The sequence below is a fragment of the Chionomys nivalis genome, chromosome 21 (assembly GCF_950005125.1).
Source record: "Chionomys nivalis chromosome 21, mChiNiv1.1, whole genome shotgun sequence".
In the NCBI taxonomy this organism is placed as follows: domain Eukaryota; kingdom Metazoa; phylum Chordata; class Mammalia; order Rodentia; family Cricetidae; genus Chionomys; species Chionomys nivalis.
This window is the reverse complement of record NC_080106.1, coordinates 38,181,052-38,207,275: the sequence shown is the minus strand read 5'-3', so window position 1 is coordinate 38,207,275 and position 26,224 is coordinate 38,181,052. Positions and strand designations below refer to the sequence as shown.

Here is a 26,224-nt window from a genome sequence, read left to right as displayed (position 1 = left end):
ACAAAAGGCGATGATTATTTCAAACCCACTTTAGGAGAAGTCAAGCCCCGATCAGTTCCATCTTTTGCTAATAGTTATGCAAGGCTGCGCAGGCAGCATTCCCTCTTGCATGCCAGCACACCAATAAATTAAGATATTCCTGGCCGCATCTGCACGAGGGAAATTAGAGCATTACCTGGTCCCCGCCAGTGTGCCAGCTCCGAGCGGCAGGCACAGCCCACGCTGGGCGACCAGCTGTCTGCAAATGTGGCGTGTGGATCACAGCTCGGAGCCAGGGGATCTCTTAGGAGGTCTACTCTAATATCAAAACTGCCGCGCCGCAGGACTGTTCCCTTCACGGCACAATATTCAAACACTTCTCCCGCCTCTCTTTCCAGATCTGAAACCACGGTGAACCCAGGCCTGGGACCATCCAACATCGTTGTCCCAGCCCCAAGAGCCCCACGGATTTGGATTTTTCATGCTGCCTGGAGGCCTAGGCGGTGAGGTCAATGCCAACGCACTTTGTTTTCTGAATCCCCAGCTCTAGCTTTAGAGCTGGGGTGACCTCATTCCTGATGGGTATAATGTCACCAAGAACAGTTTTGATGGGGGTACGGTGGCCCTTGCAAGGACTTCACAGCCAAACAGATTCCAAACTGGTTCCCATAAGCCTGAGCCCACACCTTGAAAAAGAGGAGAGAGCTATTACCCAGACTCAGAAACGATGGGGTTCCCACCCAAGCCCCAACGTGTACACAACAAGAATCAATATTCAGCTTCCCGCATGTTCTTCGAGCCCCAGCATCTCGCGCTCCTGGGGTTGGAGACCCTGCTCTGGAACCAGCCCCTGTGCTCTAGACAAGCGGAAGCAGATACAAAAGCATATTGTTCTGACAGTTGGCAGGCGTGCCAGGCATCTGGGACTCAGCAGAACCGGAGCACAGTGAAGTCCAGCAATCATCAGAGACTGACCCACCGTGCTGAGGCAAGGAGCTTGGCACTGAGGCAAGGAAGAAGGCAGAGGCGTTCTCAGGCACACTCAGTAGGACTGTCAGTAGACAGCAGGCCGTGCTGGTGCAGGGGACAGAAAAGGCAATCTGAACTGCAGGCCACTGATCAGACAGGAGTGGCCAGCAAGGCTCAATGTTTAGTAGCCTGGAAAACTCCAAATCCATCAGCTTCCAGTCGGGAATCCTCTAGCAAGGAGAACTTGAAAGAACATTGTGTTCACTTTAGCACCTTTAACATGTGCTTAAGTCTTTCTCAGAATCTTCTGGTGAACTCCAAGTAGCCAGGCAGCTTGAATGTCCACCCCCTTTCAAACCTCATGGACTGCCTGCACCTAATGTCACGTCTCTATCTTCTCTCTTATGAGATGGGGACAGTTACCCCTTCCCAACCCGCTCAAACCGTCTGAACACTTCTATGTCTGCCCCCGCCATCTGACTGAGTCCTTCGGGATAGAGTCTGCATTTGCCTTGGCCGAGGTTCCTCGCTCAGCATAACACAGGCATAAAGGTGGCAGAAGAAACTAGAAGGCACGAGAGGAAAGAGATTCCAAGCTCATGGGAGAGGGTCTGAGACCCTGGACATGTTCCATGTGGCAGAGGACTGCCCAGTTGCTAGAGGACATACAAACCCAAGAAAGGGCCAATTATTAGGAGCTTTTGGACCCAATGTCCAGTGGGGTAAACACTGTTCTCTCTCCACACATCTGCGCTGAGCACAGAGCTCCCACGGGGGCCCCACAACGGTGCAAACTAGATCTTCTCCCTCCTGCATGGGGGTGTGTACCGCCTCACGACTAGCTTATATGCCATCCAAGGTGATCTTAAGGGTGTGCAAATTGTGCCCCAGCATTCTGAGGCCTTTACTCACTTCCCATCCCTCCACAGTTGTCTTCTGGGATAAAACGTATGCTCTAGCACAAGTTCAGTTATGAACTGCTCCTGGTTCCAGACGCTTTCCCTCTGGCCTAAGAGACTGACAGCTTCTAGGGACAGAAACAGATCCAACACTTTTTCAATATCTTCCTTGATCTAGAACCGAGAAAGCGTTTGTGGCAGACTAGTCTAGAGAAAGTGACACCATGCCACCACTATGCCACAGGTGGCAGAGACCGCCAAACAGGAACCCACCAGCTGTCTTGCGGTGAAGGATCTACTCATAGGACCGGACCATTTCTGCCCATTTTCCCTGGGGGATGCTCTCCCTCAGTCATTAAGGATCTGAGAAGCATCGTTTCCAGGAACTTCCAGAGGGCACTGCTGCCAGGACCAGTGACTTAGATCCTCTTTCTGAGATTCCCCAGCCCTTCTCTGTTGAAGGCTAATGGGGCCTCAGAGCATCGAGAGGAACAAAACCAAGTCAGGGGACCCCTTCTTTCCAATTCCCAATTCCAGCGGCTCAAAGGCCACAGCCAAGGAGGATCACAGTTGCCAGCAACTCTGCCGATGTCGACGACCCTTCCAACCAAAGACTCGGGACAAAAGGTGGCTCAGTCTCAAGCCATCCATTCTCAGTTCTTCAGATCAGTTCATAGATGTCATTTCTTCTGCTTCTGCTGCTCACTCTACTCAGGGCTAAGAAACCCAGCTCAAGACCTAATGTGGGTATCACTTTTCAAATGCCCAAATCCCTGTAAAGGTTTAGTGTCTAGCTGTGTGCATTTTGCTCAGTATTAACATGTTCAATGGAGTACTTTGATTTTTTTTTATCTAGACGCCAGAAGCTGGTGAATATATGCTTCATAGCTTCAGATAAACCTTTTGTTCTTCTGGGGCTGATCAGCTGGTGAAGCAGCGAGAGGGAGAAGGGGAGGGGAATTCACAGGGGCTCAGCGGTTTCAAAAAGTCAAATTACCTCTGAGCCATAGCAAGGCTGATAATTTAAATGAAAAAATATATATACAGGCCGCAGCACACAACACCGTCTCTGTTAGGACTTTTAATGAAGCCCCAGTTGTGATGACACTGAAGCCGGGAACGCTACGGTGGGATAATTACTTGGCTCCCACACAGCTGAGTTCCATAGATGCATTATTAACGGCACATTCCTCGCCATAACGAGAGCTGAACAGAGGTAGGCTCACAGACCTTGGCGTCCGCCATTAGCGGCCTGGCACAAACACAAATGAGTGTTTTCACAAAAGCATGCAAAGGTTGTGAAATTCCAATGAATCCGTGCAAGGAGGCGGAGTCATGGGGGAAGGGGAAAAGGTCTATGGGGTGTGTGAACACACATGTGTGCACACATGCACGGGTATGCACGCGCACGTGCGCACACACCTGTGTGGGCAAACATGACTGGAGATGTCACCTTTCCCATACAAAGTACTTGGAGTAAGGCAACCTGGGAAATTATGGACTCGGAACACATTGATTTTTCTGCAGCAGATCCAAGCAGCAGCCCCGGTGAAGAATTACCGAGAAAACAAAATCATCCAATTCTCCTAGAACCTGGCTCTGCTATGCCAGCAATCCTGAGCTTACTTGGCTGGGGGCACTGTGCTGCTGCCCAGCTGGACACCCACATGGTACCAGCAGGCAGTTGCCTGTCCACATCTAGGGTCTCTTTCTGAACTGCCACTCATACGGTCTGTATTTCCAAGATATGCAGGCACTCCTGGGACCCCAAGGACTTCTGGAAAGGGGTTAAATGCCATTTGGGTATTCTTGTAACCCCAGTTACAACCAGAAATGCAGGCACACATACATCCTCATGAGGGCCTTGCAGGACCCTATGAACATCTCAGACATAGGCTCCAGAGCCCCAGTGACTTCAGGAAGGCTGCTGGGACAACAGCCCCCAGTCCTATGCCTCTCCTTAGTCTCCTCCAATTTGCTTCCCCCGAAAGCGTCTGTTTCAAGGTGACCCTGTTTCACGAGTTAGCCCCAGCGTCCCCCGCCTGCTCACAGAACCAGGGGCCTCCCAGTAATTAACACCCGCACTTGATGAGGTCCAGCTGGCAGACTGAAGCCGTGCCAGCATCCTTTACTCCAGCCCAGGCGTCTCTAGCCAGCCCTGTGAGGCCTCCTCCCTCCCACTCCGTTCTGGCTACTCTGTCCCCGGAGAAAAAGGCAGAAAGTCACCCATCCTGGGACACCTCACACAGAGTCCTTCGTCAGAGGAAATCGCTAACTGCTCCAACTGGAAGTATAAAAGGCGTCACTTCCCACAATGGAGTGCCAAGTAGTCTGAGATGATGGCAGGAGAGGTGTGTGCTGACCCAGAAAGTGGTCAGCGTCCACCGTGTGCGGACACAGTACACAACAGCACCGGCTCTGCTTACACCACACTCAGGGCACACAGAGCTAGATCGCAGAGACACAAACCAGGCATGGCCCGGGCCGCCTCTGTTCCTGAAGTCAGGATGGGCAGGGAAGTTTGCGGGTCATTGCAGAATGGTGGCACTTCCTGGTTTGGGTTGGGACTTCAGCGGGTCACATGCTTACCGAAGCCAAGCTTTCCTGCATCAATGGCACCTTTAGATTTCTTACTCGTCCCTATGTGCGCCTTTCTGCATACATACCAAGCACCGATAAAAAGTTAGTTTCAAGTATGTTTACACACGCACAGAGACGCCGCGTCTGGAAAGACAAACACCAGATTGCTGACAACAGCTTCCTGGGAGATGAGAATAAGAGAATTTCTGGACCTTCTTTCCGTGCATCAGCATCTTCTCTCACTGAGGAAGACATACTACTTGAGTTTAAGCAAACAAACAGCTTTCTTTAAAGAATGAGGAGCAATTTGCCTTTAGTTATAAAGAACATAGCAATTAGCAAAGTTAATAATAATCACGCTGTCACCAGCCGCTCGGCAAATACAGCGCTAAATGCAGTTTGGATCTGTCCCCGCCCCCTGGAAAACGCAGACAGAATCGTTCACAGAAATCACTTGTGGGAGTGAACTGCGTGAGCTGCATCTCCCAGCATCACCGTGAGCAGGGTAAAATGCAAGGGATAAGCCCGGATACCCGGTAGCTGTAATGTGTATGCTGTGACTCACACAGGCCGAGGGCGGGAGCCACCAAGGCACAGATGGACAAAGGCAGAACAGTAGGAAGCAGACCCAGTCCGTGCAAGTGTGTGCAGCTGCTGTCTTGCCAGAGCCCAGACTCCTGGGAAAGCCTAGCCCTAACCCTAACCTGACTCACTTGGGATGGCTTCAGCTCCTGGCAGGACGCTCCACCAATGTGCAGAAAGAGGGAAAGGAGGCAGTGAGCAAGGGACCAGGGAGACATCAAGTGTGGCTGCCACACCCCACCCCCCTCCGCAGATTCTTTCAGTACCTGGACAGCATGGATTGCTAGGCGCCTGTGTAGAAGAATGAGAAGGGGAGACCCCTGGTGGTGAATGACACCCCCAGAAATTTGGCTCCCCCCACACTCATTCTGGCCAGCAGAATAAGAGCTCTTGTTCTCAGAGGGCTGTCCAGGCAGATGTTCTCTGAAGACCTCACCCCTGCCTCCTGGTGTCCTTCCAGAAGTCTGGAAAGCTGTGGAGATTTCTCATGGAGTTGGAGCACCTCCCTCAGGCTGTTCCCAAACTCAACCAAGAAGCTCTAAAGCCTCTGAGGTGGACTTTTCCAGATGCTGAGTGGATGGCAGGGCGGGGGAAGGGGGAGACGGGCAGGAGAAGGGGGGCTGGAGGAATGGCCCTCAAGGTCCCAGAAACCAGTGTTATGCCTGAGGAGAACTACTTCCTTCAGAAACCAGTAGACACTACTTAGGCAAACACATAGGGAAAGTACCCGAGAGGAAACGGAAGATGTGGATGAAGGCTCTGGGAACAATGCTCCCTACCGGGGAGATGATGCTCTTGCACATCCCTCAGGGGCCCCTAGAGGCAACCCATCCCCAGCAAAGAAGTAGGGGATGTTGTCCTCAATTGGTCACACCAAAATGTGAGTTCTTGGGAGCCCCTCCTCGGTATGGATGAAAATCTAGAGGAGCTGGGGGCTGGAGAGATGGCTCAGAGGTTAAGAGCACTGGCTGCTCTTCCAAAGGTCCTGAGTTCAATTCCCAGCAACCACATGGTGGCTCACAACCATCTGTACTGGGATCTGGAGCCCTCCTTTGGCGTGCAGACATACATCGAGGCAGAATGTTGTATGCATAATAAATAAATAAATCTTTTTTTTAAAAAAAAAAAAAAAGAAAAGAAAATCTAGAGGAGCAAGTTTCGCTCCTATAGGCTGTGCTGGTGGGTCTCAGTTCCAGGTTTAGTATGGCCTTTCTTCATTAAAGCATTCTGTATTACCCTTTGTGCCCCACCCCCACCCCCGGTCCCTTCCTGCCTCTTCCTTTCTTTATATCAGAAGTTTGTTGGAAAAGAGAAATAGACCCTCAACCAGCAGCCTCTAGCCTGAGAAGTCCAGCTCGATACCAGTAAGGGGCTAGCTGTTCCTCCTCCTCCTCCTCCTCCTCCTCCTCCTCCTCCTCCTCCTCCTCCTTCTCTCTCTCTCTCTCTCTCTCTCTCTCTCTCTCTCTCTCTCTCTGTCTCACACACACACGGGGGGGGGTGGAGATTCATCAACATACAGTCACAGACATACACAAAATATACAGAGAAACCAACAAACAGATCCAAATACACAACATAAAGAAACTCTCAAAAACACAAAATGAAGAACCAAAACCAAGTGCATCCACCCCATAATCATAAAGGCACCTAAACATACCCAAACACTGAATTCACCCACAAGCTTACCAACAAACAAATGTAGAGAGACACGGATTTCATATAAACTGTATATATCCTCTCAACAACAACAGCTGTTGGGAGGCCAAGAAGCCCCGGCCCTTCCCAGGACTCAAAGACCAACTTCAGCTCCTCAGAAACAAACCCAGAGGATCAGCAGTCCAGATGCCTGGGAAGGGCGAGGAGGAAGAAACGGGGAGGTCAGAACAAAGCAGGTCCTAGGTCAGCAGTTCTCTGAAGGCAGCTGGCCCAATCCAACCCTGATAGTATTGCTTTCTTGTTTTGGTCCCGTCACACACACACGCCAGTCCCCCGCAAAAACAAAACACCTTCTGGTCTCCTTCACTGCTCTGCAGGTAAGCCTGCCAGGAAACAGCTAATAGCTGGAGGGCAGAGCCTGGACAGGGGGGAGAAAACAGGTTTCTCCTATGCCCACCAGGGCTATTTTTCCTTCTGAAAAACGACTGCACAAAGCACAAACTCAAAAAGTTACTTAGCAATTCCCTGTCCAATAAGGGATCTGCAAGAGACAGAGCCTATGGGACAGTGTCCAAGATGTGCTTCATTGGGGTCAGGCTGAGCACTGAGGTCAACTCTTCAGAAATGCCCCAGGACTCCAGAGGCCTGGACCAGCCCCTGATGAAGCTTGAACACAATTCTCAAGCCTCCCTTCCTTGAGGCCATCGCTCAGAAGGGCAGAAGCAGGCCTGACTTGGGGAAATGAAGCTCTGATGATGCAGCTCCCGACAGAAGGGCACCCAGGTATAAACTGAAAAGATAAAGTAGCCAACTACAGACACGCCATGCCCATCAACAGCTAACAAAAGCCCGTGTCCTCCCTGCTCAGCCTGTAACCTTGGGAATGAACTCAAAACAAAATGGGAACGAAGTTCCTCAAACCTGAGTGATTCCCATGAAACTGCACCAAACTTTTAGACCACACTCACTTCCCAGAAGAAGAAAAAAAAATCAATTGTCTTTTTAAACCTCTATAGTATTTTGTCAATATTTTTTATTACAGCGGAGAATGTATAAATATTTTATTATAAACCAAAGGCCTAAAATAAACAGTTTAGTAAATAGTTATTACATTACAAGGAAAAACATCTGTGGAAACGGCTTTCCATGTAATTATTCTTGCTATTTTACATTAGCGCTCAACGTGAATTTCTTTGGCACTAATGTTTCACTTGTTCTAAATCTTCATCCTTGTTGCTATTATTAAAATCTTAAAAAGGTGCCAAATCTTAAATGAAGAAAAAAAAATGATTCGCTAGAAATTATTCATACCACAGTGAGCCGCTACTAAACCTGGCAGGGGTGCAGTATTTTCGGTGAAATTAACATAAAATATACAACTGCAAATTATCCAGGAAAGAGCTATGTTCTTTACGGCATGCTTTTACATTCAGAAAAAACAGCGTTCTCCTTCTCCATCTCGCACAAAGCCACAAACAGCTCCATTCTGGCAAGTTTTAAAGGGAAAGTAATAGATCTCTCAGCAGAGCTCGGGCTCTGGAAAGGGGCTAACAAACACTCACGGGTGGGTCGGCTCTAGGTGAGCACCAGACGACGTCAAGCCCGGACCGCCAGGGCAGAAAAGGCAGAAAAATACAGCCTCTTTCTCTGTCCATAACACAGAATGGATTTCCTTTCCAAGGCCTCAGCCCTTCCTCCTAAACACAAGAAAAACTGTAACACCATGTAAAATGCAAATGTCCCTGTAAATATTTTATAAAATTGTTGCATACATCCCAAAAGCTATAGGTCTTAATTGAGAGCAGGCGATTTTTCTAGTCAATATATGGAAATGGAAAATGCTAATTTGTGTTTTTCTACTTATGAAAGGCCCTGGAGAACAGCAAGCCACAAATGCACTCACTTTAATATTATAAATATAATTTGGCTCCCCCTTTACCATCCCCACTGCCGTGGCTTTTATCTCCCTGTGACTGCAGGGGGAGCGGGAGAATCGCTTTCGCAGCGTTCGCCAGGGAAGGCAGCCTCGGGTGATGGCAGGGGGCACAGCAGGCACAGGCTGTATGCTTCCCCACCCCTCCTCCTGGGACTGGCAAACAAGGGTATAGTACGATTGGGCCACATGCCAGAAAGCTCTGTCCCACCTGATGTGCCCACGGGACAGAAGCCAGAACAGCGGCCAGTTTGGGCCATGTGCACCCCTTGTTCTAAGCTTCACCTGCCTGCCAGAGAGTTGTATCTGGGCTGAGGATCACCTCTTGTGCAGCCATGGGAGCATAAGCAAGTGGCCAGGGGATGTGGTCAGGGGATGCTAAGATTGAAGTGTTCAAGCTCCAGAGAGAACAATGCCACTGTCCCCTGGGGAGTGCTACCACCCTCCACCCATCCTCCATGTCAGCCCAGTCTTCTAAACACACCTCACCCTGCATCTTCTGCACACTTGAGGCCACTTGAAACTGAGCTGGTCTGTACCAAGGTGTGCAGGTGCACCAAACACATCTCCACTTGAAAGTTTAATAGGATACAAAAATTAAAAGTCTCATTAGGTTGATTTTCTGGAGCAACTAGAGTATTTATGTGTGCTGAATAAAATAAAAAAAATATATTCTTTTATTTTTCCCGTTCCCTCTTACTTTGCTCTTAATGTGGAGGACAGGAAGTTTCAAATTAACCACGTGATTCTCGCCCTGCATCCTTTTGGGGAGCCTGCTGTGTAGGACACACGGGTGAGCTGTAGAAGCTGAGCAAGCTGTGTGCTTGGTGTCTCCCGGGAATTCTCAGATCTGCAAGTCTTCAGTTGTAAGAAGTGCTACAAAGCAAAGGGGCCATCCCTGGCCTCTAATCTTGCCCATTCTTCAACCAAAAGACTCCAAAACCCTTGGTGACTTCTCCAGAAAGACTTCTCCCCTCCCTGCCCTTCATATAGGTCGACCCCTCCTTCCCTACTCCATCCACAGAAGTTCATGTTCAGGGGAGTCCAGAGCACCCTGGAAAGCCAAGCATCCATACTTTAATCCGATTTTACAGCTTTATAAACAGAGGCTCCGAAAGTCCAATCAACCTGCATAAGGCCACTCAGCAAACGGGTGACAGAACCCAGTGGGAAGGCTCTTCCCAGCACAGGGCTTCGACAACCAGACAACATGGAACCAAGGTGGCCTTTATAGTATAATTCGTAACAGACCCAAATAGGAACAACCTAAACCAAAACCAGTGAAAGGCCACTTTGAACACACTAATACAGAACACCGGAACGCACAACAATAAAAAGAGAGGAAGCACCAGCTTCATTCCAGTTCCCTGGATGGATACCATGAATGAATGTTGACCTAAGGAGATCAGACCCAGAGTCAGTACCCCGTGAGTTCAAGCAGATATCCTGGAACAGGCAGTCACAGTGGAAGACTCAGAACGGCAGCTGCCCTGGTTGGGGGCGGAAAGGAGAGCGGTTTGGTGCTAGGTGTATGATCTGGTGATGTGGATACACCTGGGTACTCTTACTGCATCAGCCTTGGCCTCTACTTAAAGGAAGACCTTCCAGAGTACAGAGGTAACAATGACCCCAATGTGGGGCAGGCACCTCACCAGAAAGAACGAGTCCACACAGCCCTACAAGATACCCCAAAAGCTAAGTCAGCAAAACCAAGAATCTAGGAACCTCTCTAAACCAGAAAGAAAAATTACAAGTAACTTTTTGGCCTCTATGTTCCAATAAGTGCCAAGAGAGACCCTCTAACTGTGGAGACAGGGCCCAGTGGGGTGCCGTGAGCTGGCCCCCCTCTTGCAGGGAGCAAGGAGGTAGCCGGTGACGTTTATTACCCGCCTGCAGCGAGACTGACCGCAGGCCTCCTCTGCCTACACTGAGCCATTAGCTGGTAATGGCCCCAGAGGCTCCCGGCTAGGCCCGGGCTGTGCACACTTGCAACACCAGTGACACTAATGACCGCCACATTGTGCAGATAAATCATCATTGCTCAGAAGGGGCCCCGGCTGGCTGGCGGTCTCCGAGCTTCATTTCACGAATTTTCCTAATACTCAGCTGCCTTGTGAGGAGTTCTTGGGCAGACACATCATCTTCAGATTTCTCTAATGCAGTGCTGTAAAGATGGGGCAAAAGGAGAAAAGGGGGGGGAACAGCAGCCCACGCCAAAGAGGTCCACGGTGGGGGAACTACGGCCTGGAGCAGAATCCACGTCTGGGATTCCTCAGGCATCCATGCAACACACCAAAAATGGTGATCCAGGGACCCACTGCCAGTCCAAATCAGAATTCCCCAGGCCAGGAGGCTCCAGGATTCACAAAACAACGTGGCATGGCAGTCAAGGCCATAGATGACCACAGTATCTGGGCTCCAGCCTAGTACTGACACCTGCTGGCTGTACGGCCTCCAGCAGGTCCCTTTACCTCCATATTTCCTAGGAACAAAATGGGGGGGTGTGGGTGAGGATCCAGAGCTCAGCACCTGACACACGGGTGCTATCTGCGGCTAATATTACCATGGCACTTGTCCTGCTAAAATTCAAAGGACAGATCACAATGACCACTGTACAATACCTGATCTCTGCAGGTTAGGACTTGAACTCTGGGTCCGGGGGGGGGGGGGCGTTGCTCACAGTCACAAGGTTCACGGGAATGAGCAGCACCGCGATCATAGGGGAAGCACTCTCTGGAAAGGGGCAGTGCGCATAGGTTCCACAAGCCAGTACAGGATATGTATGAGGGGGTTGGGAAAGCTCCAGGTTTACCCCAGAGACCTGCTGACAGAAGTCACCTTCAGCCTTAGGATCAAGAAGTCACACTAGAATCCCAGGGGCATCTGGAGAGCAGCCTCAGCCCACCCTCCTGGGGGAGGGAACAGAAAGGTAACCTTGGGCATAAACACAGACTCCTCAGGGCCCACAGGCGCTGGCCCTCCTCCCCCTCCCCTGCCTGGCACCCACTCTTCTCTATGGGTGACCCATCCCTGCTCTACACCTCAGCCTTGCTGTGGAGTCAGGTCCACTTCCAAGTTCAAATCAACTCAGATTTCACACACACCTTTATTCAATTATTGTTTTTATCAGAACTGGATTTCCTTTCTTTTTCTTCTTTTGTTTTTCGAGACAGGTTTTTTCTGTGTAACTGTTCTGTTGTCCTGAAACTTGCTTTGTAGACCAGGTTGGCCTCAAACTCAGAGATCCGGCTACCTCTGCCTCCCCAGGGCTGGGATTAAAGGCGTGCACTACACTCAGGTTTAAATTATATTTATCTATTCATCTATTTACCAATCTTGATCTATTTATTTGTCTATTTAACATGTATTAGTGTTTTATCTGGATGTATGTTACGTCTGGTGCCTGAGGAGTCCAGAAGAGGGCATCAGATCCCCTGGGACTGAAGTTATAGACAGTTGTGAGCCACCTGATTGTTCTGAGAACTATACCCTAGATCCTCTGGAACACCCATCAATACTCTTAGCTGCCGAGCCACCTCTCCAGCACCAACCAAGACTCAGTTTCTAATGATATTCCACACTCAGGAGTGACAACTTTCCGTCTTGGACCAGAGACACTCCATTCTCAGCCTCACTCTGTTCAGGCTCCAAAATGACCAAAGAGACCAGAGTCCACTTCACTGATGCCTCTGCCCGGAAGTCCTCCCTGACCACTCTAAGACACCTCCTTCTGAACTGCCTGAGTGTCGGCCCTTCTGACAGCCCATCTCTCCCAGCTTCACAAGCCCAACCGCCAGCTCTCAGTCCTACCACAGGCCCTAGCATCAGGCAAGTCCACGAGGCCACCTCATATGCTCCCGAACCCCAGGAGCCAGCTAATGTGGGGCAGAGGTCATAGGGCTGCCCACTGTCCAATGCTGGGGCAATCAGGAGGCAGTTCTGCTTACCATGGCCTGCATAGGGAGGTTCAGGTGGAGTCAGTGGTCCCATGAAAACAGGGGCATTCAACCCTCCCCAGTGGGCACCCGCTTGGCAGGAGCATGGCCCAGTCTGAAGACTGGAGCTGCACGAGTGCAGTCTACAGGCCTGGTGTGGACCAAATTCCTTCTCATGGGCTGTGCATCTCCAGCATCCGGGAATCACTCCTTGCTTGATTCAAAACCAGGTCAGAGAAAAGTGGCTCTCATTTCCGGAAGGGGTGAGCGGGCCTCCTGGGGAAGGGTTCTGCAAAAGTCTCCAAACCGAACGTGATTGACGAGTGGGAACCAAGCCTCATTCCCTTGGTGGCCCCACAGCTGCCAAAATTACTGACAAACTGACCTACAAAGAGTTTCTATTTTGTGAGCAAACCCCAAAGGTTAACAGCAGAGCCGCTGGCAGGCAAACGGCACCGCAGAGAGAAGTCTCTCCAGCAGCTCCAGCACGGTGCCCGGGCACTAAAGTACCAAAAGGAGGAAAAAATCCACAGTCATGAAAGGCAGGGTCCCAGGCCACGGCCAAAGGGCGATTCTATCCCTAAGATCTAGACAACTGCGATTATCAGGACTGCCTAAAAAAACCAAGATGAAAACCGTTCTCAGCCTGCACACAAGTATTGGGGAGACCTACTGTTTAAACTATTGTGCCTCAATATAACACCAGCCCGTGGACATGCCACACAGGTGACACATTTCTCCAGGAAGCTAGATACAAAGTCCAGAAGGTTCTTGTGCATGGTTTAAAACGCCATCATCTTAAGCTATTCCAGGGCCCCACGTCACTCCATGCTTGAGGATGCTCGGGCCACGCCAGTGCATGACCTTAAGAGGATTCATCCCTTAACTGTTTACACGAGAATGTCACAAGGTACTCAGCCTCCATCCTCACCCTGCAAGCTGCGCTTTATGGCTGGTGGGCGCAGAGGCAGGGCTAGGGACAGACAAATGCAGAGTTGCCTAACCCTCTTCAGCATGCCCATCAATGCAGGGGAAGCTTTAGGTGGGAACAATGCCAGCTGAGAGGAAGAAGAGGAGCTGCACCCAGGTTTTGGTAATGGGAAAACAACCAAAAGTGGGTCAGAGAACAATACACACAGTCAGGCGGGACCCTAGGCTTCTGTGCACTCCCCACTCCACTTACCTTCCGCTCGGATCTTGAAGAACACTAAAACCCATTGGCTCCCCATCAATCTGCTGGGCCAGTTGGAAAAGAGTTCAATCCAGGCACAGGAGCCTGGGGTCTCAAAGGCTGAAGGCTTCTGCAGACCACCCACCAGGATAGGCTGGCACACATGTATTCCGGGCCTCTTAATGGCAGGAAGGACAGAGCCACGGGGTCCAGGGCAGACTTTCCCGACCTTAACCATGGAATCTACAGAACGCTCATTGTAGAGCAGAGCTCCCCAACCACACCTCTCCACTCTCCGGGGACACCTCTCATCCAGCGGCCCACGGGCACCGGCATGAAGCACAGCTGTGATTTCAGACGCACCTGCTGGCCTCATTTCTGGAGTCTCTCAACTGCTCCAAGGTTCCCAGTGAGCCCTCAGCCAGCAACAGCAGGTGTGGTATGGCCCAGAATCCTCCAAACCTCCCTATGACACAAATCCTGGAGGTAGGGCATGGGTACTTGGTGATTGCACAGACTCCTAGGGTCCTCCTCTGGAAAGCATCACTCACGAGGACGATTTTAGTCCTTCGCTGAATGAATGAGTGAGATCACAAATGTGAAGTTGGCCACTCAAGAGGTAGTTCCTGAAGAGAAGAGGAGACAGAACTTGGCGGTGTCAGGGGTGGTCTGCATTTGGTCAGCTGTGTGACCCTGGGCAGGTGTTCTTCCCTCTCACTTCCTTGGCTTTGGCGGAGTACAGAGCCCATGCAAACACTGTTCCTAACACAGAGAACACCCAGCTCTCTTCCTGGAGACAGAGCCAAACTTCCCTTGCCTGGAGTCACTCTTAAATAGAGAGGGGACACCCTCGACCATCCATGAGGAAAACGAAATGGTACTTTCCACCAAGTGAGGCCTATCAACCTGCCTTAGCCCTGGAAAGATGTGAGGTGAACAAGGACCACTTCTGCTTACTTACCCCTCAGCATCTAGTCCATTTCCATGTTAAATAAACACATTCTCAAGGCCAAGGCGACAGCCGACAGGTGGCAGACACTCAACCTAGGGTTGACTGACAGGCGTCTTCATAGTAGCCGCCACAGTAGCCGCCAGATGGCGAAAAGCGGGCAGTTGTTCTGATGACACCTCCCCAAATTGCCTGATGCAAAAAGCAGGAGAAGATTGATCCAAGAGGGATTTCAGCCTCCATGAGAGCACCACCCCCAGTACAGGGTGCTCAAGGAAGTTGATGGCCGTGAATGGTGTGGAAGGCGGTACGTCAGTCGTGTGCACAGCCCCCATCGCTGCCACAATGAATTCAGCCAGAGCGACCGTGCTCCAGAAGAGTCGTGTCCTCTGGCGTCAGGAGAAGAGCAACACCAAGTTCATTCCTGTAAGGGTTCACTCTTTAGCAACGTGGGCCTGAGGGCTGAGGGCTCAAGTATCAAGGGATGGCCTGCAGGCTGGGGTTCAGGAGGGAACTCGGAGTCCGGGAAGACAACAGTGTTTAAAGTACTGTAACCGAAGTCCCAGATCAAACACTGGCCCTGTATGACTGCCTGGCACGTGTGCCCACAGGGCCCTGGGACATAAGAAAACCAAGAGATATCCTAGCTACCTGTCTGCTTTGGTTGAGCAATGTCTTGCTGTCCCAGAAACAGGTTTCCCAAGTCTCCAGGCAGAGATGGCACAAGCCACCCAAAGGCCATCTGACTGACCCTAAGCAGTGATCATTCAGTGGGGGTCCCATGGGAAGGGAAGCTGCTAACAACCAAGAGAAGGAGGGGTCTACCTCTGAAGGAGAGGCAAGGGCAAAGACATCGCCCCAAATGATCTGCCCTACCACATTACCCTCCCTTTCTTGGCTAAACAGGTATTAAAGGCTCATGCTAAGATAGGCAAAGCCTTCTACACAGGCAACCGCCGAGAGTGTTTATCCTTCAAAGTACTCCTTATTAGAAGACAGCCCTCACTCAAGGGGTTTTATGGGTGCTATACTGTGAAGGGTCCCTCTCTGCTCCCTTCAGCCTGTGTAGAGTGATCAAGCCATAATTTCAGACATGTAAGAAGACAAATCAGGCTGATTGGACAGAGAACCTCAACTTCCATATCCTTTAATTATCAGTAAAGACCCTTCACTTTGGGTCACTAAAGCTATGGATGTTTGTTACTGTGTGTGCTAACTAACATATGAGAACCCAGTCTTGACCTGGAAGCTACTTTGTGCCCGTCTCTTGCATTTCTATCCATTCCCAAAACTTCAAAAGCACAGCAGGCAGAATCCTTTCCCTAGAAAAGATGGGCCGAGAACAGGGTTGTTTCAGCCCAGAGAAAGTACAAACAAGACTGCTTCGGAACAGGTCTTTAATTAATTCGCACATTCAACTGTTAAGTCCAGAAATATGTTCATGTTGACAGTGTGCATTTGATGCTTCGAAAAACAATCTGTCGCCTGCTCATTTGCCTAGCAGTCTCCGAAGTGTCCTGACTCCAGTACCTACCCAAGTGCTGTCTGGAACTGCAGGTTCCTCGGATGATATCCTGGGAATGAGAGGAGGCTGAGGATGCTCAGCTGAGCAGACAGTGCTCGTGCAAGAGCTGTCCCCCTGTGAAGGGACAAGACAACCAAGGAGCCCATGAAATTCTAGTATTGCCCTTTCCAAGTCCCACAGCATCTTGCAGCCCTCAGCTCCAGGGCCTAGAGAGCTCTCGTCACCCTCTAGCGCCTACTTCAGTGATCCTGAGGCCCAGCCCCCAAACAGCCTGAATTTGCCTTGCATCTGGTTCAGCCCGGCAGCTGTACACCTCAGCTCCCAGGATAACACCAGATTGTGAAGGACAGTTGGTGGGAGAAAGAGAAAGACTGCATGGGGAGCACAGGCAAGGTCTCTACCCCCCACTTCATGCTGGGCACTGCTGAGCCTGGTTTACAGCAGTGGTGGCCAGGGGTCTGCACAGCAGACCTTTCTCCACCTCTGTGGAGGACGAAGGAGAGGCAGGGACTGGAAGCTATCCTGCCTGTGTCTTTTTTTTTTTTTTTTAAAAATACTTATTTATTTATTATGTATACAATATTCTGTCTGTGTGTATGCCTGCAGGCCAGAAGAGGGCACCAGACCTCATTACAGATGGTTGTGAGCCACCATGTGGTTGCTGGGAATTGAACTCAGGACCTTTGGAAGAGCAGGCAATGCTCTTAACCGCTGAGCCACCTCTCCAGCCCTCCTGCCTGTGTCTTAGTGCCACTCTTCTCCATGAGTCCTTTGACTCAGACTAGCCCAGGAGTAGCTGTGGAATCAATGTTTCTGAGACACTGCTGACACTCCGGACAGCCTGCTTAGCTTCTAGATCCTTCCATGGACAGAACACCTTTGGGCTAAGAATTAGATACTGTATTAGGAAAACAAGAGAGACCACCAGAGGCCACTGGACATTGGAACCCAAATAAGGATACAAGGCAAGGATCCTGAGCTTCCTTTTTGCCTTGCATACCTCAGGCTTAGAGCTGGAGAGACTGGGAACTCAGAAACGTACACTAAGTTTTTAAAACTTTTTGTAATATATACATATATGTACATATACATATAGGGGCTTCTGTTGGCAATGTTTAATGAGGCATCAATACGCTCTACATCTCGCTTGTTACAGTGAGGTCAGGAGGAAGCCAAGATGCTCCTCCTACTGAAAGCAACCAGCATAGCCAGGGACTGCCACCCACTCTCCTAAAGACACCGGAAGCAGGATGAAGGAGCTTTATCACCACTACAAGACAGCGGTTGAGGCTTAGCTGGGAGACTGTTAACGCTACCACTGTGCCCGGCTATAAGATGGTACCTGCGGCTAAGCAGTGGCGTTGCACACCTTTAATCCCAGCACTCAAGAGGCAGAATCAGGTGGATCTCTGAGTATGAGGCCAACTTGGTCTACAAAGTAAGTTCTAGAACAGCCAGGGTTACATAGAGAAACCTTGTCTCAAAATAAATGAACAAAAGATAGTACCCGGACCTCTCCTTCCCTCCAGTGCAACAGAAAAACTCCGGTGAGACATAAGGTCTAAATAAGAGCCAGGGTTTCAGCAGATAATCCAAAACATAAGATTTCAATCAAAAGCCATGCACCAGAGCATCACGAGCTCAGCATGCACCAGCCCTTATATTTGCCACCCAACACCACAAAAAACAACAGCAACCAAAAAAAAATAAAACAAGTCAGGAAGATCTCAAATTGGATGAAAAACATAATCAGTACATACTTTCATTGAAATGATAGCCATGGTAGAACTAGCTGATCAAGAATTTAAAGCATCCACTATAAAAGTACCAAATGGTTAGCTTTGAAAACGTGCTTATTGAAAGAGGGTCTTTCACTTATGAGTAAGATTATATAGACTAAGTAGGTTATATATTTAGGAATATATATGTATACATGTATGCATGTAACACCAGTTAATGGACTTGAAAAAGAGAAAGGGGTGGTATATGGGAGGGTTTGGAGGGAGGAAAGGGAAGGGAGAAATATTTTGTGAGCACCCTTAAAACAGGAAGTCTCATCACAGGCATAGAGCCAAAGAGGAATGAAGCAGGGCTGGGTCCGGCTCAGTGGCTAAAGGGCTTGCAGCATAAGGACCTGACTCTGGGTTCCTGACATAAAAAGGCAGGTGCAGTGACAAATGTCTATAACCCCATTGCTGGATATGGGAGTAGGGGACAGGAGAATTTCTGGAGCCTGCCGGCCAGTCAGCCTAACTATCAATGAGTCCCGGTCTCACTGGAAGGCCCTATCTCGAAAAATACAGTGGAGAGTGGCAGAAGACATCTGACCTCAACCTCTGGCCTTCACACGTGTGAACACACACACACACACGTACACACGTGCACACTATATTTTGCACACACAAAATGCAAATAACAAGAAGTACTGACTAGAAAGCTTAAAATAAAAACAAAGTGAAATCTATTAAAAGTCAACGAGAGAACTTAACAGTAGGAGTCAGAGAAGAGAATCTATGAAACAGAGGGTGGAATGGCTGCCAAAAGAATGACCCAGTCTAAACAAACAGCACCGAGTAATGAATATAGCAGCGATTACTGCAACTATAAAATCTGTGTCGTGTGATCCAAGTTCCAGAAAGACAGAGGCACCTCAGGGGAGGAGGGATGGACTTTGAGGTTGTGAGCCACTGTGGTGAGAAGCAGGGTGGAGTTCATGGCAGCAGAAAATGAGATGGTAGCCATAAGTACAGAGTCTGGAACATGGGCTGGGTTAGGACCCTTAAGGCCCATCTCCCAGCAACCCATTCCTCCAGCAAGGTTCTGAGTAAAACAGCACCACCAACTGGGGACCAAGTGGTCACACACATCAGACTGAGCAGGACATTGCACACTCAAACCTCAAGAGCATTTGTGCATCACTAAAGAATAACCCAAAGAAATCCACACCGAGACCCATCTAGCTAGGGAAAAAGTGTGCCTTGCCCAGGACAGCTACACAACAGCTCAGAGGACAGCAGACGTCTCACTAGCAACAATGGAGGTGAGGAGGAAGTGGCACATTGCCCAAATATTGGAAGCAAAGGAACTGTCAACCTAGAACCTCCATTCAGTAAGAGTCTCCTTCGATAGCGAAAGCAGAATCGAGACAGCCCCAGACAGAGGAACCTAAGAAAATGTGTCATCAGAGGCAGATGTCCTCTGAATGATTGAATGAAGTTCTCTAGGCAGAAAGGAAATGACCAAAGATGGGCGGTTAACAAGGGAGGGATGCTGGGGAGACAGCATGGAGCATATGTGACTTTTCTCTTCTAAATGAGACTGGACACAAAACAAGAAGTTACATTAACACTGACAGTAATTCCAGAAATACAGAGAATAAATAACTAAGGTGATAAGAATAAACAGGAAAGGTAGTGTTTTCTGCATTTCAGCTAAACTGGTAAAACGACACAAACTGTATCTGAAAATGCTATGCATATAATTTAATACCTACAGTAACCATTCTTAAAAGCATGCAGGAGTTAGGGAGATAATTCAGTTGTAAAGAGACTATCATCCAAGCACAGGGCCCTGGCTTCAGATTTCTGGGGCTTGGTGCTGGTAATATGGCCTGGCTGAATCTATAAGCTCAGTGAGAGACACTAACTCAAAAAACTAAAGTGGAAAGCAATGGAAGATACCTGACATTGACCTCTGAAGGATTAAGAGTTCAAAGCAAACCTGGGCTACATAAGCAAGCAAGCAAGAAAGGAGAGAGGGAGAGAGGGAGACAGGAAGGGAGGGAGAGAGGGAGAGAGGGAGTCATACACAGTGATTTTTTCCAATCATGATAGAATATAACTAGAGATTAACAGTGCAAAGATAAACTCCAAACACTTGTATACTGAATAATGTACTTCCATATAATCATGAACTAAAGAGGACATTTAAGGCAATTTTTAAATTGTATCTAATTAGTGTTTAAGAGACAGCTGGGTGGGTAAGAGTGCTTACCATGCGAGCATGAGGACCTGAGTTCAAATCACTGGTGCTCACACTTAAAAGTCAGGTGTGGTCATGAGTGCCTGTATTCCCAATGTTACGGGGGTTGGAGGCAGTAAGACCGCCATGGCTTGCTGGCCACTAGCCTAGCTCCAGTTTCAACGAGGGACTGTGTCTCTCAAAAGAATAAGGTAGGGAGTGACAAGACAGGACACCAGAAACCTACCTCTGCCCTCTGCATGCATACACACAGGTGTGTAAATAAACCACAAATGCATAACACACACACACACAAAAAAAATAGATAAACTAATTAAAATAAAACTACAGCATGTTAGGAATCTGAGAAGCATGGCAGAATCAATGCCAAGATGATAGCAAGAGCTCAAAAAAGATAAAAAGTCCCAGATCAACAAACATCCATTCTAAAACCTAGAAAAACAGTAAAGCCTTAAGCAAGCCGAAGAGAGGGAATAACACCGATGAGATCAGAAATCAGGCAACAGAAAACACAAAATTGAAAATTAATTAACAAACAGTTGGTTCTTTGAAAAGATCAATAAAATTGACAAACCTCTAACAAGACTGAGAAATAAAGGGGGGTGGGGGAGGGGGACAGGCTTACAAATTACCAGCATCAGGCATGAATGTAGGGCTATCTTTATGGACATCGGAAGGATAAAGGAACAATGCCAATACAGAAAATTTAAGAATTAGATGAAACAAACCAACTTCTTGAAAAATAAACTACTAAAACTCACATACTATGGCCTGATTTGAATAGTCCTATACTAGCAAAGAAGCTAAATTATTCATGATTTAGCTGGGCAGTGGTGGTGCATGACTTTAATCCCAGCACTTGGGAGGCAGAAGCAGGTGGATCTCTGTGAGTTCGAAGTCAGTCTGGTCTACAGAGCGAGTTCCAGGACAGGTTCTAAAGCTACACAGAGAAACCCTGTCTCGAAAAACCAAAAAAAGAAAAAATAAATAAAAATGAACTGTGCTCTCCCGGAAACAAGGGTATCTATTCCACCACTCTTACTCAATACCATCTTGCAAGTGCAAGCCAAAGAAATAATATAAGAAAAAAAAATAAAAACATATAGATAAGGATCTATAAAATTCCCCAATAGACAACATGACTAGTTATATTTAAAGAAAAAACCCACAAACTCTAAAACATAAAATAAAAATCAGATAACTATGTTAATTGAGCAAAGTCTAAGGATACAAAATTGCGCTCAAAGAACCATCATTGCCACGTATGATGCCATATGTCTGTAATATTAGTGGCAGTAATTGAGAGTATCATTGACAAAGGAACAGACACACTGATCAATAAAACCCAGAAAAACACCCCCAAATTAAGCCAAACTGATATATGATAATGGTTCAAAAACAACTCAATGCAAGAATGGTACCCTTGTCAAACCAACGATACAGGAGCATTCATTAAAGTGAATGCAAAGGGATGGGTATACAGCTCAGTGGTAGGGTGCTTAATCAGCAAACACAAGGACCTGGTCCAATCTCCGACACACACATAAAAATTCAGAGTGAACCTATGACATAAACCCACAAAACTTTTAAAAAATACAAAGAGAAAACCCTTAGAGATCTGAGGTGAAGGAAAAATATCTTAGATTTGGCTCCAAGGGTACAATCCTTAAAAGAAAAATTGATAAGCTAGATTCCTAAAAATTCAAAGCTTTTACTAAATAAAAGATTCTGTTAAGATGAAATGATAAACTACAGACTAAGAAAAACATTGGCAAACCCACACATTGACAAACAACTACAATCTAGAACATATAAAGAACTCTTAAAACTCAACAACAACAACAACATAAACTAATAATCCAATTAGAAAAAAAAAAGGAAGACAGCAAAGGTGGTGGAGGCTCACAACTTTAAGCCCCAGGACTCTGGAGACAGAGGAAGGCAGCTCTCTGAGTTCAAGGCAAGCCTGGTCTACAAAGTGAGTTCCAGGACAGCCTGGGATGCACAACGAGACTTTGTTTTGAAAAACCAAAAGGACAAAAGATATGAAGACGTATTTCAACAAAGAAGAAAACTGGTGGCAAAATAAACTCATGAAGAAAGATATTTCAAACCACTAGTCATTAGGAAAACGCAAATTCAAACCACCTCAACTATCACTGTGTATCTATTAGACTGGCCAAAACAAACAGCAAAAAACAGCAAGCCCAGCAAACTCTGGCAAGGACATGGAGAAGTCTTTCCTGCGCTGGTGAAACAGAAAACAGTATGTCGGTTTCCTAAAACGTCAGGTGTACAGACCCAACAGTCATATTCCCGTGCACGTCTCCCAAAGATAATTAAGACTCACGGGCAACATCACTTTACTACATTCTGTAAGTGACAAATGACAGTGATGGAGAACAGATTAGCAGTTTCCAAGAAGTGGTGGCCATACATGGAAATGGCTAGGGCAACAAGGGATTCTTGTGGGTCATGAAAAAATCCCAGAGTCCCCATGAATACTAAAACACAGAAGTTCCAGGTCAATATCAAACAGTGCAGTATTTGCTATAATCTACACGTGTTACCTTATCACAGTAAAGCATTTCTGGATTGCTTATGATCCCCAGCACAGTGGAGACAGTTGTTATTGCCTTGCCCAGGAATTACAAGGAAGAGCCAAACATGTTCTTTACAGACGCATTTTTTTCCACTTTAAAATTTTAAGTTTTATGTATATGAATGCTTCTGCCTACATGTATGTCTGTAAGCATGTGCCTGCCTAGGGCCAGAAGAGGGCACCAGATTCCCTGGAACTGGAGTTACAGAGAGTTAGGAGCTGCCATGTGGGTGTTGGGAACAGAACATGGGGTCCTACAGAAGAACAAATACTCAACCACTGAGTCAACTTTCTACCCATTCCCCCCCACACTCCTTTTTGTTTGTTTTCCGAGACAGGGCTTCTCTGTACCCATCCCATTTTTAAAACAAAAAACTCATTCTTGATTCCTGATTGCTTTTATCTGAGGATGCCACAGCTGTGGACAGAGAAGGCTGCTGTACTTACTCTGAACAAACAGAGGTTTGTGTTCAATTAAAATTTAACTAGCCATCTTGTAGTTTCAGTTTCTAACTCTAGAACCTAAGGCAGATGGATAGACTAGGAGGAGTCTAGAACCACCAAACCTGTGTTCAGAAAGAGTCAGGGAGACAAGGGGACAACCAGGGAACAGGAAAAGGAGTACCTGGAACCAGGGAGGCACAGCCACAGGCCTAGAGACTGCAGATTGTTGGATTAATGGGTGGTGACCAGGTAGGCTTTATACAGAACTATCTGAGTAGGAAGGACAGAAAGGTTCAGAAAGGTGTCTGAGCTTGTGGAAGGCCTGGGACTGTCCAGTCTAAATCAGAGGTCACTGGGTACAGGGGCATGCCCACTTGACCCCCAGCCAATCCTGGGCTTTCACCAAGAACCGCTCCTACCTAGTATCCCTCCTTCTTTGTGGGAAATGGCACACAGTTCAGCTGTTCAAGGGTCCGGGTCATGGAATGCCGGACTAAAAACCCTGCCATGATCACGGGTGATATGCTCAAGTCCCTTCCAAGAGGCTACCACCAGCAGTCTTCCTCCCAGACCTCCTGTACCTTCTATATTCTCTACATCCTCATGAGGGAGTTCTCGTGTGCTTTCTTCTGCAATACATTTGCTCCCCATTCTACTCTTACGTCATCAGGGTTCTGCTGGCTGTGACACTCAGCGCGTGGCACACAGCAGATGCTCAACAGAGAACAAAGCTGCTGAGTGAATGAAGGAGCAAATGATAGGGACACTGCTTTAGCCACAGCCATGCCTGGGTGTGTTCCACAGGCCTCGGCAGTGTCTGAGCTGAGGCCTGGGATGTAGACCTGGCAAGGCCACAGACAGGTCAGTCTGATTTCATGAAATAGGGACTCCATCTATTGCCATTGGGTACACTGGGATCTTTAATCAGATGGCAATCTTTCTGCATTTCCGGTATCTTTTTTTTTAACTTTCTTTTTTCTTTCTTCTTTTTTTTTTCATGATGTGCACTTTATTGAATCCACTGTGGACAGATGCGTGAAGGTAACATTTGCGTTTGCGTAGGGTAAAGGAAAGGAAGGGTCACGGGGCGAGCAGCTGTGGGCTGCAGAGCACAGGGCAGGACTAGAATCAGAATGTGGCATTCTTTGGGAAAAGGCCTGAGAGACTGCCACAGAGGTGGTGGAGACAATAATGATGCAGAGAGTGACCAGGATGCTGAAGACCAGGGAGCTGATATTCAGGCATTTGGTGGTGGAGGCTGCCAAATCAGGGCTCCAACCACATCACCCACCATCTTCCTGTCCCTGGACTTCACAGAGTAGGCCCAGGCAATAAAACTCACGCAACAGAGGCTCAATAAGAGTGCGTTGAACAGGGACCAGACCACAAGGTCAGGCACAGAGACCTCTCTGGGTATGTTGATCACAGTGGTTCTCGCCACAGCTGAGTTGTGGGGTTCCCCCAGCTCAGTCACCCCATACTTCTCTTCGATTGTCTCATAGCTTGGGGGAAGTCTGGCACTGGTGCTCAAGAAGGTTTAGGAATTATGGCTCATGGTCTTGACTCGAACAATCGCTGCATCTGAAGGATGGCTGCTGCTACCCTGGCTCTGTAGCATCCCGGTATTTTCTATGTGCCAGGCAGTGTGCCCTGCCTCTTATATCTCTTTTAACCAGCCTCATGTGCCAAAGAGACCCCGACAGATGGGTGCGAGAGCCGCTGTACATTGACTCTACTGTATACTGTCATGGAAACAGATGCCTTACTAGAATGCTTGCTCCACTGCTGGAGTTGATGACTCCAGAAAAAGGAGATTGTGCCATATACAACAAACAATCCGACACGAGCAGCTTCGGGAACTTCGGAGGCCGGAGGCTCTCCTTTGGTGCCAGGGCAATAGTACACGCCCCTCTGCTGGAGCAGTGAGCTGTCACCTGCACCACAGAGACTACCTGGGAAGAAGGGCAGTAAAGGAAAGCAGAGCTGAGATCGGTGAGGTAGGATTTCGGGCTTGTGGTGGGGTCATGGGAGCCTCTAGATTCAGCCACACCTGAAGTCTGTTATCCACATATGCCCAGACTTGGCTGATCACCCTGAGATGAGCCCCAGCCTCTGCCTGCATAAGCCTTGCTCTCACCACCATGGCCTTTATAGCATTCCGCATCTAGTAAGGCTCCATTTCTTTGGACTATTCATGGCTTTGCACATGGAGCAAACTTTTGATACTGACATGCAGATTTAGTAAAAAAAAAAAAAAAAAAAAAAAAATCTGCAGGATAGACTCAAAGCACTAACTTCCTAAAGGACCCTGCTTAGAAAAGCTCCCACTGTGCCCCAAGTTCTCACTGGCCCCAAGCTCACAAAGTCATGCCGTTCATACTTAGGGATCTACTCCCTGTCTCTCGAGATCTGTGTCCCAAGGTATCACTGGAAAGACCCCACACACACAGGTGCAACACTACAAGGTCAATCACCAGGGCAACCCAACTGCTTCAGGGACCTGCCATGTGTCCCCCACTAGTCATCAGAGGCCCACGAAGAAGGGAGACATAGCCGGTGTCTAAAATCAGTATAAGGCTCTGATACCAACTGGGTACTCAGGACACAGGAAGCCACGCTCCGGAGTGCCCACTAGCCACAGGATCCTTGATGGCTCTCCCTATCACGCTAAGTATCAGCAGGAAGTGAATTCAAGGGAAACTGAACCAAGCGGTGTGATGGCCACAGAGGGCATTCAATCAGCTCAACATTATAGGCCACCAAGTCCACGGGGATGTGTGTGAAAGAAGGGATGGATGGACATACTTCATGAGCTGGTCCATGCAAGATGATACCAGGCCTGTCTCCATCATCCAGTACCAGCTTTGTGGTTACTGCCTCCTGGCATCCATCCTGCCACTTCCCTTTCCCGCCGGTTCTCCCTCTTTGGGCTGGTAACACCCTCCAATTTCACCTTCTGAGAATGACTAACACTTCCTGGGACATTTAGATGTCTCAGTTGCTGCTTCTCATCCTCTTT

General features: G+C 48.3%; 1 protein-coding gene and 1 pseudogene across 2 annotated transcripts in view; both read right to left on the bottom strand.

Annotated features, from left to right (window-relative positions):
* Positions 1 to 26,224, bottom strand: part of Znf423 (zinc finger protein 423) — a 300,145-nt gene that overhangs the window by 83,105 nt on the left and 190,816 nt on the right. The window lies entirely within an intron of this gene.
* LOC130863913 (interferon-induced transmembrane protein 2-like) lies at positions 24,201 to 24,760 on the bottom strand (annotated as a pseudogene).